This window comes from Mesoplodon densirostris, chromosome 1 (assembly GCF_025265405.1).
Source record: "Mesoplodon densirostris isolate mMesDen1 chromosome 1, mMesDen1 primary haplotype, whole genome shotgun sequence".
Classification (NCBI taxonomy): Eukaryota; Metazoa; Chordata; class Mammalia; order Artiodactyla; family Ziphiidae; genus Mesoplodon; species Mesoplodon densirostris.
In genome coordinates this window covers 199,304,201-199,318,773 of record NC_082661.1, presented here as the reverse complement: position 1 = coordinate 199,318,773, position 14,573 = coordinate 199,304,201, and the positions used below count along the sequence as shown (strand labels likewise).

Here is a 14,573-nt window from a genome sequence, read left to right as displayed (position 1 = left end):
TCCGCGTGGTAGGAATGTCCCTTGCGCCTCAGTTTTATGAAGACCTCTACTAAAAGGCATCTTTAAGTATATTAATCTGGTTGTGAGATGACTGTGGCTGCTTCGTAGCATCCTAAGAAAGCTAAACTCCTCCGTTTAGAAAAAGGATCTATGCCTAAGTTGGGGGAAATAGGGAATTGAGGAGGACGTTTCTGGCTCAGGTACATTTGCTCCTAATTTGGTCAGACATCAGCTCTGTCTTTGCCTGAGGATATTTTTGTTGTGTGTGTGCTTTATATAAATGAAAACAAAGAAGACCCGCTGCTCTCCTAAGAGCTTGTAAATGGAAAGTGTTATACAACATACATGATATAGAAGGAAAGGGAATGGGGGAGGGGGATTCTGAAATATAAGCTCTCAAGCTGTTTTATTATCTTCTTTGTGTGTAGTCGGCGAGGAGCTTTAAAAAGCCTAACCTGGAATCATATTTTGAAAGTAAAGATTCAGTATTTCTTGACTGAATGAAGGATTGTCGTGAATATGTCTATATGCTGAAGTAGAAGGTGAGTTAAAGAATTATTTGATTTCAAAATGTATAGGGAAGGAAATACAGATCCTTCTAATTTAAGTTGATTTAATTTTTTGCTTTTTAATTTTTTACATAGTCATTTTGGGTCTTTAAGTACAGATTAGGATATTTTGATTCTTTTCTCTTCCAGATAGCTGAAATTATTTGTAATAGTCTGTTCTCTCTTCCTTCCACCTTCCTTCCCTGCCCTTCCTTGTTTCCTTCCACATAGTTTTTGACCTTTCAGTTGGTTCTTTTATATTTGGTCTTAACCACATGTTTTGTAGGAAGCAAATCATGTGGCATGTGTTCATGATGCAAGAATTGTTTTTCTCCTTATGGTATCCCTAGCTCTTTCTTAACTGTATCATTGCCTAGTCCAAAAAACCCCATAGGAGTGAATTATTGTACTTAACCTCTGAACCAATCAGAATTCATACTTTATGAGAGCAGTTACTATTTGTTTTATTTTTTAAATCTTTTATAATTAAAAAAAATCTTTTAAAGATTTTTACCTTCCTCTAACATCAGTAGATTATCCTGTGCTTTGCTGTATCTAAGTGGGCGTTCTGGAAAAAGGGCTTCCTTTTTCAGCCAGAGTTTGTTGAAGGAAAGCTTTTATAAAACTTTATCAGAAGGCAAGCTCTATCCCTCATGAAAGAATAACTCTTAGTTTATTGTTGCAGAAGCCCTACTAAAGAGATTGTAGGGTTTTTTTAAATGTGGGTTTATCTTTATCTGCCCTGTTTTTTGAATCATAGATTTTTAAGTTTTTAATTTCCTAAGCCTGCTAAAGAATGGCCTTGTTCAAGAAATTCAGTTTTATGTGTCACAGATATATGAAATATACCTCCTTCCATGAATAATAATAATAAAAATAAATACTATTAATAACAATGAACATTTATTGTTTCTTAGGGTTTTTGCATGTATTATATCATTTATTCTTCATAACAATCCTATGAAATTGGCTCTATTATAGTAATTTTATATGTTAGAAACAGGCAGAAGTAACTTGCCCAAGGTTACAGGATTAGGAAATGGCAAAACCAGGATTCAAACGTAGGAGTCTGGCTCCAGGGTTCAGGCATTCACCTGCTCATCTATCCTGCCTCTCTTATACATGAAGAAAGAAGACATCACTTACTTCTTTTCCCTAAAAGAATGTGAAGCATTCTTATTATATTTGAATTTATATTTGAAGACAGTAGCCTGTGAATGTTCATTGTATCAAACATGGACCTCTCATATTTTATTCTGTTGCTGAGAAAAGTAATAAAAAATGTTTAGAGCAGAATGATTTGTTCTGTCTTCTCAGGTGACCTTGTATAAAGTTAATATACTATATCGGGGAAGAATCTATTGATTTGTAAGTAATTGAATCCTAGGCTTTGCTATGTCCTAACCATATTTTTGATATTTAGTATGCTAATTTTACTTGTTTATTTCCTTTGTAAGTTTTGTACCTACATAGATGTCCATATTTACCTTTTTTTTCAAAAAAAATTAATATTTTGAGAACAATTATCCATTACCAGATACTATAGAACTCAAGTACAGGAAGTACAGCCAGGCTTCCAGGGAACTGAATATTTTTAGGTATTTATTCTCTACTTCTTTTTCTGGAGTTGCCTGTACTCTTGTTTTTGTTTCTCTTTGCCAAGTGGTTTGCTCTGCTTTCTTAATCAGCATACAGTGGTCAGTTGTGGGTGTTAGGTTCAGCTAGCTCTCAGCCCCCATAGCTAATTATCTTGGTTCTCATATTCTAAATTCTAACTTGCTAAGGGAGAGAATCCATTTGTCTCACATTATGAAGGATGTCCAACATTGTTCAGTCAGCGGTTATTGGAAGGACTCAGTTATGTGTTCATAATAGTGTTGCTTTTTCAGTGAGTGGGGAAAGGACAGATTCTCTAAGGGCTTGTGTGTAGGAAGAAAATAAATATTTTTAGTATAGTAACTGAAGCAAACCATTATCCATGAAAAAATTTTTGAGATTTTAAGTTTTGATACATTTCAAGGTTATTGATTTGAGTTACCTCTTTGCTTTTTCTTACCTTTGTAAGTGTAGGGATTTTGTGGCAAACTTATTTTCCACAGCTCACAGTTTATTAGTCTGGAATGGGGAATTTTAAGTCTAATAGTGGAAAATGGTCTGCTAATTAAATGAATGAATTTTTCAGTCATATATTATAACTTAAATTTTTTAAGCACCTATGCTTCTTCAAAATTAAACAGCGTTCTCTTTGACTTGTATTCCAGCAAAAAGAAAAAAAAAAGTGGTGGCCTTAGCCATTCTTTTTACATTTTCTTTCGGTTTATTATACTCCTTTCTGCATGGTTTGCCTAAGAGCTGGGCCTCTGAGAGTGGTTGGGCCTTTTAAGAATAAGAAAGTATCTATCACAGAATTAACAGAAAGGAGAAGAACATATATGAGATTGTGTAAGGTATATGCAAACAATTCACAGATTTTATAAAAAAAATATAGTTTGATCCCTTACCATTTGTTTACCTTGGTATGTTACTTTCTAATGGAGACTGTAAACCCCATGGTTTAAGGACAGATTTGCGCAGTACAACCATAAATTTTCATCTTTGGTAACAAGGGAAAATTACATGGTTTTATGTTTAAAGTATTAATATAAAATACGTTTGTTTTTAGAGGAAGAAGAAAGCGTTATAATTTTGTGTATCCCTCTAACTCACAACCTGGCTAGAGTAGTAACCCATTCTAATATTTAGCACTTAGCCCTTTGTAGAACAGTGGGAAGTTTCTTATTTCTGCTCTAACAAAAATATTAGAAATCTAAAAACAAGGGGAGACTGCCTAATGGTTTTATTCCCCTCCTTTTAAACCGCAAAAAAAATAAATAAAAATCTAGATTACTTTCCCCTATCCTTTTTCTCTTTCTCTGTTTTTTGTTTTTTTTTAATGATAGTGACCTTTTTTTAAAAATTTTTTTTAATTTATTTTTTTATTTTGCGGTACGTGGGCCTCTCACTGTTGTGGCCTCTCCCGTTGCGGAGCACAGGCTCCGGACGCGCAGGCTCCGTGGCCATGGCTCACGGGCCCAGCCGCTCCGCGGCATGTGGGATCTTCCCGGACTGGGGCACGAACCCGTGTCCCCTGTATCGGCAGGCGGACTCTCAACCACTGCGCCACTAAGGAAGCCCAATAGTGACCTTTTGAAGAGACTCCAGAACAAATTTCTTACAGAAAGCCACATTCTGCATTTGTTTCTTCCTTGTAATGTTGGAAAATATTCCTGTCACAGGAGCAGGAAGCTACATTAGATATATGAGAAAAATCTCTGGGGAAATTAAATAGTGACTGGAAGTAGTTATTATTGGGTTGAGGTTAATAAATGAGAATAATTAAGAAAGGTTTCTTTCAGGTTAATGGAGCAGAAGTTGGGATAAGAAAGATGTTAAAGGATATGGTACTGAGGTGAGGGATAGTATCAGGTACTTGGTAAAAAGAGGAGAGGGTTGGGGAATCACAGTCCTCAGCACCTAGAGGGTTAGGTGTTCAATTCTGTGTTGAGTGGTTGAACAAACGAAGAAGTCTTTGAATTTTCTGCCCAGGTGAGCCCAGGTCAGCTTAACTGCTGTTGGAAAGGCAAAGAAGTTTGTGTGCATTAGACCTTTTGTACGTTATGAGGTTGTGTATGAAAGTACAGGTGTCATATTAATGGGTACTGCTTCTTGGAAATTTTCAGGGGAAAATTTGGAGGCATGATTTTGTACATTGGCTATATCTCTCTGTTTTAGAATGATTGTATAGGTACTAAAGTGGGAAGTGCCAGGTACTATAGTGAAAAGAATTTCAGCATTAGAAATCTTAGGTTGAGATCTTGTTTACCACGTACTAGCTAAGCAGTCTTGTTTGAGTACCTCAGCCTCTGTTTCCTCCTTTGTGATGATGAAGCGGCATAGTGTAAGGGAAAGAATGGGCTTTGGCGTTAGGCAGACCTGTTTCTCAAGCAGCCTAGTTCTTCTGGTTACTACCATGTGACCTTGGGCTACTTCTCTTGTTCATAATATTCTCTTTGGTAGAAATGGTATTGATAATATCAATTTCATATGATTATTGTTAGAATTAAAGAGATAAAGCGTGTAAAATGCTGAATGTGGAGCCTGATATATGGTAGATACTTGACACATGTTGCTATTCTTCCCACAGGATTATTGCCAGAATCCTGTTAAATGGTCAAATAAATGTGAAATCTCTGTGCAGAGTTAAGTCCTATACAGGAAACTTAGCCAGTGCCTAGGAAATAGGATATGAATATGGCATTTAGTTATTTTCATTTATTTTCACGTTGAAGAAATCTCTGCAATGATGGTTTCCTAAGAAATATTCTGTAAATGCTATAAAATAACATAAATGGAATCTGCCTTTTAAGAAAATAGAATAAGTGTAAGAATTTTGTAATTATTTATGCTTTTGTGTATTGTAAAATAATTCATTGATCTCTCAGGTCTGTGAGCTAAAATCAGTGGGGCTAGGTATTTATAGCCTGAACACTTTTGATGTACCTTGCAAGAATTTGTTTTATTTTCAAAATTTTTTATAAAAGAACAAAAATAAGCTGATTAAAGTTTTGCAGTTTGATGGTAAGAAAAATAGTATCTCACTCATAGAGTTAAGGACTATTCATCTGTTATCCAATTGGAATTTTTATTTTTGATAGGTTGATACATGGTGTATGGAACCAACTGCTAAGAGTATCTATCGTTAGCATTTCAGTTTCGTAAGGACTTCATTAAGAATCTGATGATCTTTTCACCAAAAGACTAAGGTGATTTTCTCTTCCCCCATTATTTATAAAATCTAAAGAGGTACACAAACTGCCTTTGTAAGCTCAAAGATCTCTGAGCATGTTTCCCAGTGGAATAGAAGATAGGTCAAACACTTTCACGTTTAACTATCATTTAATTCTTTTTTTTTTTTTTTTTTTTTGCGGTACGCGGGCCTCTCACTGCTGCGGCCTCTCCCGTAGCGGAGCATAAGCTCCGGACGCGCAGGCTCATCGGCCATGGCTCACGGACCCAGCCGCTCTGCGGCATGTGGGATCTTCCCGAATCGGGGCACAGACCTGTGTCCCCCACATCGGCAGGCGGACTGTCAACCACTGCGCCACCAGGGGAGCCCCACTATCATTTAATTCTTTAAGCAATATGTATGGAGAGTAAATTAAACAACTTTGTGGCATATAAAAGTTTTTGCTGTACTATTGGCCAGTATATTTACATGCTTAGACCTATAGAAATCCAAGCAAAAGAGCCCATCTGTCAACTGAATTGACCTTTGGTATTACCTCTCTGTCTCTGTCTCTCTCCCCCCCCACACACCATCCCACCCCCTCCACACACACGCACGCAAGTGCACGCACAGTTAAGATTTTTATTAAAAAAAATTTTTTTTTTATTATTATTTTTGACCACACCACACGGCCTGTGGGATCTTAGTTCCCCAACCAGGGATTGAACCCACGCCCTCTACATCGGAAGCACGGATTCTTAACCACTGGATCTCCAGGGAAGTCCCAAGATTTTTAAATTAAAGTTTAAAGGACAAATGTTACTTGTTATTGAAAGACTAAATGTGGTGATGAAAACAAAATTTGTGTGGGGAGAGCAGACCATGCCAAGACTTATTTAATCTTCAGTACTTCTATTTAGTTTGTTTTCTTCCTTCTTGATTTTGTTTTCACTGCCCAAAAGAACAGTTTCATAAAAATGTTTCAGTTCTAGGAAAAGAGGGTGATAATTTCTATAAACTGGAAAAGAGCTATAAGAAGTAAGATTTTTGCCCTGAGGAACTAAATCGTTTAATGAACTCTTTAATATATATTTGCCATCTGTTTTTTATATTCTTAGTGCAAAATATAAAGAAATTTTATATTTATAAAATAAAATGTTTTATTTATCTTTATTGTGAGGCTTAAAGTGCCACATGAAAGTTATTTGAATCTATTACTGATATCTAAAATCTACAATATGGGTATAAAAGTGGGATCCTAGAATTGAGATATAAATATATATTTCATAGCTTTTGTATATAATATATACATATATATTATATATGTATATAGTTTTATATAGTATATGGGTCTCTATTGATGCCTTGAACTGAGAAATGAAAAAGAGTCTACAAAGTGAAAGCAGTAGAAACATGACTCCATATTTGCTTATACTTTTCAGTGCTTATAGAATATACTTTGATTATGAATAATACTGCTCTCAAGTAACTTCTGATAAAATGTCAACTGTTCATAAAGAACATAGAATTTCATAAAGCAATTGTTCCATTAGGAACAATTAAGAGGGCTAGTTAATTCTCAAAAGGTTGACATCTTACCATGAGACAGATCTATGTTTTATCCTGAAATCCTAGAGAATAGATTTTTTTTTCTTTTCCCTTTCTTTCTGTTACCTTCTCTATTTTTCCCTCCTCACTTTTCAATACTCGACCCTTCCTCCCTTCTATTCCCTACCTTTTCTTTCCATTTTTTCCTTTTAATGACCTCTTTTTCCAGAGGTCCCATCTCATGTTATTTGTGTAAAATGGGCACTGAATATATTGCTCAATAGCAATTGCTTTAGGATTGGGTCCAAGATGGCTCTTGCAGTTGTTTCATGACTAAATTTACAATTATGTTAGACTAGCTCTTAAGGCTCTGGGCAATCATTTTTGCTTATTTGGATCTCAAGCTCCAAAGCAATGTATTTTGTCAGTATTGGGATTTTTAAGTTGACCCAGTGCATTCTTCCTACCGATGTTCAGTACCAGTTGAGAAATACAGAGACTGACATGATCAGGTTTCATGTGGGGAAGGGCACTCTGTAGCGGTGGTTAGAAAGATTTAGAGCCAAGGCCGGAGAAAGGGTGATCATTAGTAGATTGTAACGGTAAATCAGAGGAGAAATGCTAAATGATTAGGACCTGAACCAGTTTGGTATGACTGGAGAAAACAGGACAGATGTAAAAGATAGTCCCTTAGGATATGTCCCTTTGAGTGTGGGGGTTGAAAGAAAGGAAGGAAATGAATTGAAACCCTTGGGTAATCTAGGTTAACTGCCAAGTTTCTAGCTGGATGACTGGTTGACAGTGGTCCTGTTCCGCTATGTAGAAATTATAGAAGAAAAAATAAAATTTAGTGGACTTCCCTGGTGGTGCAGTGGTTGAGAATCTGCCTGCCAATGCAGGGGACACAGGTTCGATCCCTGGTCCGGGAAGATCCCACGTAACGCGGAGCAACTAAGCCCGTGCGCCACAACTACTGAGCCTGCGCTCTAGAGCCCACGTGCCACAACTACTGAAACCCGTGCGCCTAGAACTCGTGCTCTGCAACTGCAACAAGAGAAGCCACCACAATGAGAAGCCCGTGCACCGCAACAAGAGAAGCCCCCCCGCTCGTGGCAACTAGAGAAAGACGGCGCCCAGCAACAAAGACCCAACTCAGCCAAAAATAAATAAACAAATAAATAAAATTTAATTTAAAAAAACAGAATTTAGGGAGAAAAATAATGTGTTAGATTTTGAACATAATGATTTTAGGGGGAAATAATTTCAAACTTGCAGAAAAGTTACAAAAATAATATAAAGAACATCCATGTACCCTCACTCCAGATTCACCTATTGTTAACCATTTGTCCTCAAATGCTTTATTATTCATTTTGTAAATGAATGTTTATGTGTATATATTTATAAATACATATATGCATATATGTGTATTCTTTTAATTGGACTATTTGAGAGTTACATTGACTATGTCATAGCCCTTTTAGTCCTAAATACCTTAGTGTGAATTTCCCAAGAATAAGGATAATCTCTTGCGTAAAAGTCTAAAAAATCAGTAGATTTAACATTGTTGCATTACTTTAATCTACCATTTTCCGATTTTGTCAATTGATCAAATAAGTGTCCTTTATAGCACATTTCTTCCCCTTCAATACAGAATTTAGTCTATGATCTTTTTTTGCATTTAAATGTCATGTCTTTAGTATCTTTTAATCTAGAATTATTCTTCAGCCTTTCTTTGTCATTTATTATATTGGCATTTTAAAAGTATGCAGTCATTCCCTTCCCTCCCTTTCTTTTTTAACAGTATATTCCTTATCTTTGGTTTATCTGATGTTTTCTCTTGATCAGATTCAGGTTATGCCTTCCTAGATGGAATATTGCATAAAGGTTGTGTCTTTCTTAGCACATCTTATCTGGAGGTACACAATGTCCACCTGCTGTTTATTTGTGATATAAAATTCGACCACCTGTTTCATTGACTGATTTCTCCACTGTGTTACTCTACTCCCTTACAACTAATAAGCAATCTGCGAGGAGATACTTTAAGACAATTAAAATATCCCACTCTTCATCAAAATTTCATCTGCTATATGTAGGATTCATTGATGATAGCTTGCTTGAACTATGGTTCTAAAATGATGGTTTTTTCTAACTCCGGACCTCCTACTTTTACCAGTCATTACTCAGCATCCTACTGTAATAAGAGCCCTTTTATTTATCTATATATATTATTAGTTTAGAATATGAGTTCATACTGATTTCTCCAATTCTCCCTTGTTCTGTAGTGAGAACATGGGCTCCTAACAGTACCAACATTCTTACGCATTTGCTCTAAATGAGTATCACCTAAAATAGATTCAGAATTGTTTCATCTATACCACTACAAAAACCAAACAAAAGCAGCACTCCATTTTTGTAGGTAAAAAAATTCATTGGTTTCTTGTTTATCCTTCTGATTTTTCTTTTGGTAATGATGAGCAGATATGTATGTTTTTTCTTTTTTTAAAAATAAATTTTACTTATTTATTTTTGGCTGCATTGGGTCTTTGTTGCTGCATGCGGGCTTTCTCTAGTTGCGGCAAGCGGGGGCTGCTCTTCGTTGTGGTGCGCGGGTTTCTCACTGCGGTGGCTTCTCTTGTTGCGGAGCACGGGCTCTAGGCATGCAGGCTCAGTAGTTGTGGCACACGGGCTTTGTTGCTCCTCAGCATGTGGAATCTTCCCGGACCAGGGCTCGAACCCGTGTCCCCTGCATTGGCAGGCAGATTCTTAACCACTGTGCCACCAGGGAAGCCCTATGTTTTCTTACTGCACTTTTTTCTAACACAAAAGGTAGCATACTGTCTATATAAGTACTTGGGCACGTAGTGATTTTTCACTGAAAAATATACCCTGGAAATCACTGAATTGGAATTCTCCAATTCATAGAGATTGCCATCATTCTTCTGTGTTTGGCTATCCAGGTAATATTTTTCAATTTTAGAGTGCTGCAGTGAATAACCTTGTGCATATGTCTTTTTCTGTTGTTGGAGGTGTATCTTCAGGATTAATATAGGAGCGGGTTTATTGGGTCAAAGGGTAAATGGATATGTATATAGTTTTACTAGATGACACCAAATTCCTTTTCACTGGTGTTGTACTGTTTTGCATTCCCACCAGCAATGTTATGAGACTGCCTATTTTTCCACAGCCTTACCAAGAGAGTATATTGTCAAGCCTTTGAGTTTTGCCAATCTGAAGGGCAAAGAAATAGTATCTCAGTATAGTTTTAATGTGTATTTTTCCTGTGAGTTGAGTTTATATCTTTCAGATCTGTAAGAGCCATATATAGATATATGGGGATATATATATATTTTTCTTTTTCCGTACGTGGGCCTCTCACTGTTGTGGCCTCTCCTGTTGTGGAGCACAGACTCCAGACGTGCAGGCTCAGTGGCCATGGCTCACGGGCCCAGCCGCTCCACGGCATGTGGGATCTTCCCGGACCGGGGCACGAACCCGTGTCCCCTGCGTCGGCAGGCGGACTCTCAACCACTGCGCCACCAGGGAAGCCCTATGGGGATATTTATACATGTCTTTTTCCATTTTTCGCTAGGATTTTTGGTCTTTTTTTCCTTCAGTTATTAAGGTCTTTGTATATTAGGGATATTAGTTCTTTACCTGTAATGTATATTTGGAAATATATCTTCCAGTGTTTTCATTTGTCTTTCGACTTTGCTTATGGTGTTCTTTTGCCATTCAGAGATTTTAAAAAAATTTCATATAGTCAAATTTATCATTGATTTCTTCTATTGCCCTGGCATTTTTGAGTTTTAGTTAGAAAACATAATGAATTTGGTGTATTTCACAGTGAAGGAATGAGGTAGTAATCTATACCAGAGAAACAGAGATAATTCTCTGTGCCCTGTTTCTCAGTGACCCACAATTTTACATTTTAAAGCCCGAACCATAATAATCTGGTATTTCATGCATAGAATATGCCAATATACTTATTTTACTTTTAACTTTTTATTACAGAAAATTTTAAACATCCATAAAATTAACACTTATATATACCTATCATATAGCTTCAGTATAGCTTTTAAAGCTACTGGGCCAAATGATCTAGATTTATAGGTTTTTAGTTATTGTGAATTATCTTTGCAAAGAGGAAAGTTTGGACTAGCTTAGTAGGCTTTGGCCAACTGGCCTCCCAAGCTCTCTGGCCTTTTTTCAATGATCTTGACACGAGACCTGACCTCTTTCAGGCTTCTGTAACTCCACCATCTCCACAAATCTGAAGTGTATAGAAAAAAGATGGGAAAGATAATAAGTTAGAGAGTAGTAATGTTGCCATGGATCAGTGGAGTAACTCAAGAGAGGTCCCCTTGACTGATGCATTAAACGTTATAACTCTTATTTCAGGTCAAAGTAAACACTGTTTACTGTGAACATATATATTTACATATATAGGGTATTTATGTTTTTCGTGGTTCAATGTTATTAGAGTAGAACCAGCAAACATCTTTTATCAGTGCATCTAAGAAGATAACCTACAGACATTTGCTACTAGAATCTAAACATAACAGAGAAAACACTCAAAAATTCTAACTTGCTTAATGGAATTTTCTTTGTACTGCAATTATTTTCAACTGAAATTATATTGCTTTCATTTGATAGCCTCCATGGAAATTGTTTTATTAATTCAGTATATTCATTTTCAGTTTATCAAGAGGCCATGATTAGTGTCAGAGAATGACTGGAGATCACAAAAGCTCTGGGATTCTTCATTTCATTTTAGTTTAAGGGCCTGTATCCTATTTGGAACAACAGTCTTTTTTTTTTTTTTTAAACATCTTTATTGGAGTATAATTGCTTTACACTGGTGTGTTAGTTTCTGCTTTATAACAAAGTGAATCAGTTATACATATACATATGTTCCCATATCTCTTCCCTCTTGTGTCTCCCTCCCTCCCACCCTCCCTATCCCACCCCTCCTATCCCACCCCTCTAGGTGGTCACAAAGCACCGAGCTGATCTCCCCGTGCTATGAGGCTACTTCCCACTAGCTAGCTATTTTACTTTCGGTAGTGTATATATGTTCATGCCACTCTCTCACTTTCTCACAGCTTACCCTTCCCCCTCCCCATATCCTCAAGTCCATTCTCTAGTAGGTCTGTGTCTTTATTCCTGTCTTACCCGTAGGTTCTTCATGACATTTTTTATTTTTTCTTAGATTCCATATGTATGTGTTAGCATACAGTATTTGTCTTTCTCTTTCTGACTTACTTCATTCTGTATGACAGACTCTAGGTCCATCTACCTCACTACAAATAAATCAATTTCGTTTCTTTTTATGGCTGAATAATATTCCATTGTATATATGGGCCACATCTTCTTTATCCATTCATCCGATGATGGACACTTAAGTTGTTTCCATCTCCTGGCTATTGTAAATAGAGCTGCAATGAACATTTTGGTACATGACTCTTTTTGAATTATGGTTTTCTCAGGGTATATGCCCAGTAGTGGGATTGCTGGGTCATATGGTAGTTCTATTTGTGGTTTTTTAAGGAACCTCCATACTGTTCTCCATAGTGGCTGTACCAATTCACATTCCCACCAACAGTGCAAGAGTGTTCCCTTTTCTCCACACCCTCTCCAGCACTTATTGTTTGTAGATTTTTTGATCATGGCCATTCTGACCGGTGTGAGATGATATCTCATTGTAGTTTTGATTTGCATTTCTCTAATGCGTAAAGATGTTGAGCATCCTTTCATGTGTTTGCTGGGAGTCTGTATATCTTCTTTGGAGAAATGTCTATTTAGGTCTTCTGCCCATTTTTGGATTGGGTTGTTTGTTTTTTTGTTATTGAGCTGCATGAGCTGCTTGTAAATTTTGGAGATTAATCCTTTGTCAGTTACTTCATTTGCAAATATTTTCTCCCATTCTGAGGGTTGTCTTTTGGTCTTGTTTATGGTTTCCTTTGCTGTGCAAAACCTTGGAAGTTTCATTAGGTCCCATGTGTTTATTTTTGTTTTTATTTCCATTTCTCTAGGAGGTGGGTCAAAAAGGATCTTGCTGTGATTTATGTCTTAGAGTGTTCTGCCTATGTTTTCCTCTAAGAGTTTGATAGTTTCTGGCCTTACATTTAGGTTTAATCCATTTTGAGCTTATTTTTGTGTATGGTATTAGGGAGTGTTCTAATCTCCTACTTTTACATATACCTGTCTAGTTTTCCCAGCACCACTCATTGAAGAGACTGTCCTTTCTCCACTGTACATTCCTGCCTCCTTTATCAAAGATAAGGTGACCATATGTGTGTGGGTTTGTCTCTGGGCTTCCTGTCCTGTTCCATTGATCTATATTTCTGTTTTTGTGCCAGTACCATACTGTCTTTTTTTTTTTTTTTTTTTTACGGTACGCGGGCCTCTCACTGTTGTGGCCTCTCCCGTTGCAGAGCACAGGCTCTTGACCCGCAGGCTCAGCAGCCATGGCTCACGGGCCTAGCCGCTCCGCGGCATGTATCTTCCCAGACCGGGGCACAAACCCGTGTCTCCTGCATCGGCAGGCGGACTCTCAACCACTGCGCCACCAGGGAAGCCCACCATACTGTCTTGATTACTGTAGCTTTGAGGTATAGTCTGAAGTCAGGGAGCTGATTCCTCCAGCTCCGTTTTTCGTTCTCAAGATTGCTTTGGCTATTCAGGGTCTTTTGTGTTTCCATACAAATTGTGAAATTATTTGTTCTAGTTCTGAGAAAAATGCCAGTGGTAGTTTGATAGGGATTGCATTGAACCTGTAGATTGCTTTGGATAGTAGAGTCATTTTCACAATGTTGATTCTTCCAATCCAAGAACATGGTATATCTCTCTGTCTATTTGTATCATCTTTAATTTCTTTCATCAGTGTCTTATAATTTTCTGCATACAGGTCTTTTGTCTCCTTAGGTAGGTTTATTCCTAGATATTTTATTCTTTTTGTTGCAGTGGTAAATGGGAGTGCTTTCTTGATTTCACTTTCAGATATCTCATCATTAGTGTATAGGAATGCCAGAGATTTCTGTGCATTAATTTTGTATCCTGCTGCTTTACCAGATTCATTGATTAGCTCTAGTAGTTTTCTGGTAGCATCTTTAGGATTCTCTATGTATAGTATCATGTCATCTGCAAACAGGGACAGCTTTACTTCTTCTTTTCCGATTTGGATTCCTTTTATTTCCTTTTCTTCTCTGATTGCTGTGGCTAAAACTTCCAAAACTATGTTGAATAAGAGTGGTGAGAGTGGGCAACCTTGTCTTGTTCCTGATCTTAGTGGAAATGGTTTCAGTTTTTCACCATTGAAGACGATGTTGGCTGTGGGTTTGTCATATATGGCCATTATTATGTTGAGGAAAATTCCCTCTATGCCTACGTTCTGGATGGTTTTTTTTTTTTTATCATAAATGGGTGTTGAATTTTGTTGAAAGCTTTCTCTGCATCTATTGAGATGACCATATGGTTTTTCTCCTTCAATTTGTGAATATGGTGTATCACATTGATTGATTTGCGTATACTGATTTTGCATTTGGAACAACATTCCTGATACATCAAAACCCAATTGTGTTACAACTTTAGAGTTTTAGAATAGCTTTCTCTTCTCCTTAGGTAGAAGCTGAATAGTCACTTGCCAGTAATCATATTCTGAGAATATCACGGTTCTTTTAAAAATACTTTAACAGAGGCAGGAAGGAAAATCA

The 14,573-nt window shown here is 36.9% G+C and overlaps 1 protein-coding gene across 6 annotated transcripts in view; it reads left to right on the top strand.

Moving 5' to 3' along the window:
• The window catches only part of WDFY3 (WD repeat and FYVE domain containing 3), a 281,573-nt gene that overhangs the window by 40,030 nt on the left and 226,970 nt on the right, over positions 1 to 14,573 (top strand). Inside the window, exon 3 of one of the 6 annotated variants that reach the window (XM_060114177.1) lies at positions 429 to 542. The exons of the other annotated variants lie outside the window; for them this stretch is intronic. The gene's annotated coding sequence lies outside the window, so the exon portion shown is untranslated. The remainder of the gene's footprint in view (positions 1 to 428; positions 543 to 14,573) is intronic. 6 annotated transcript variants of the gene reach the window in all.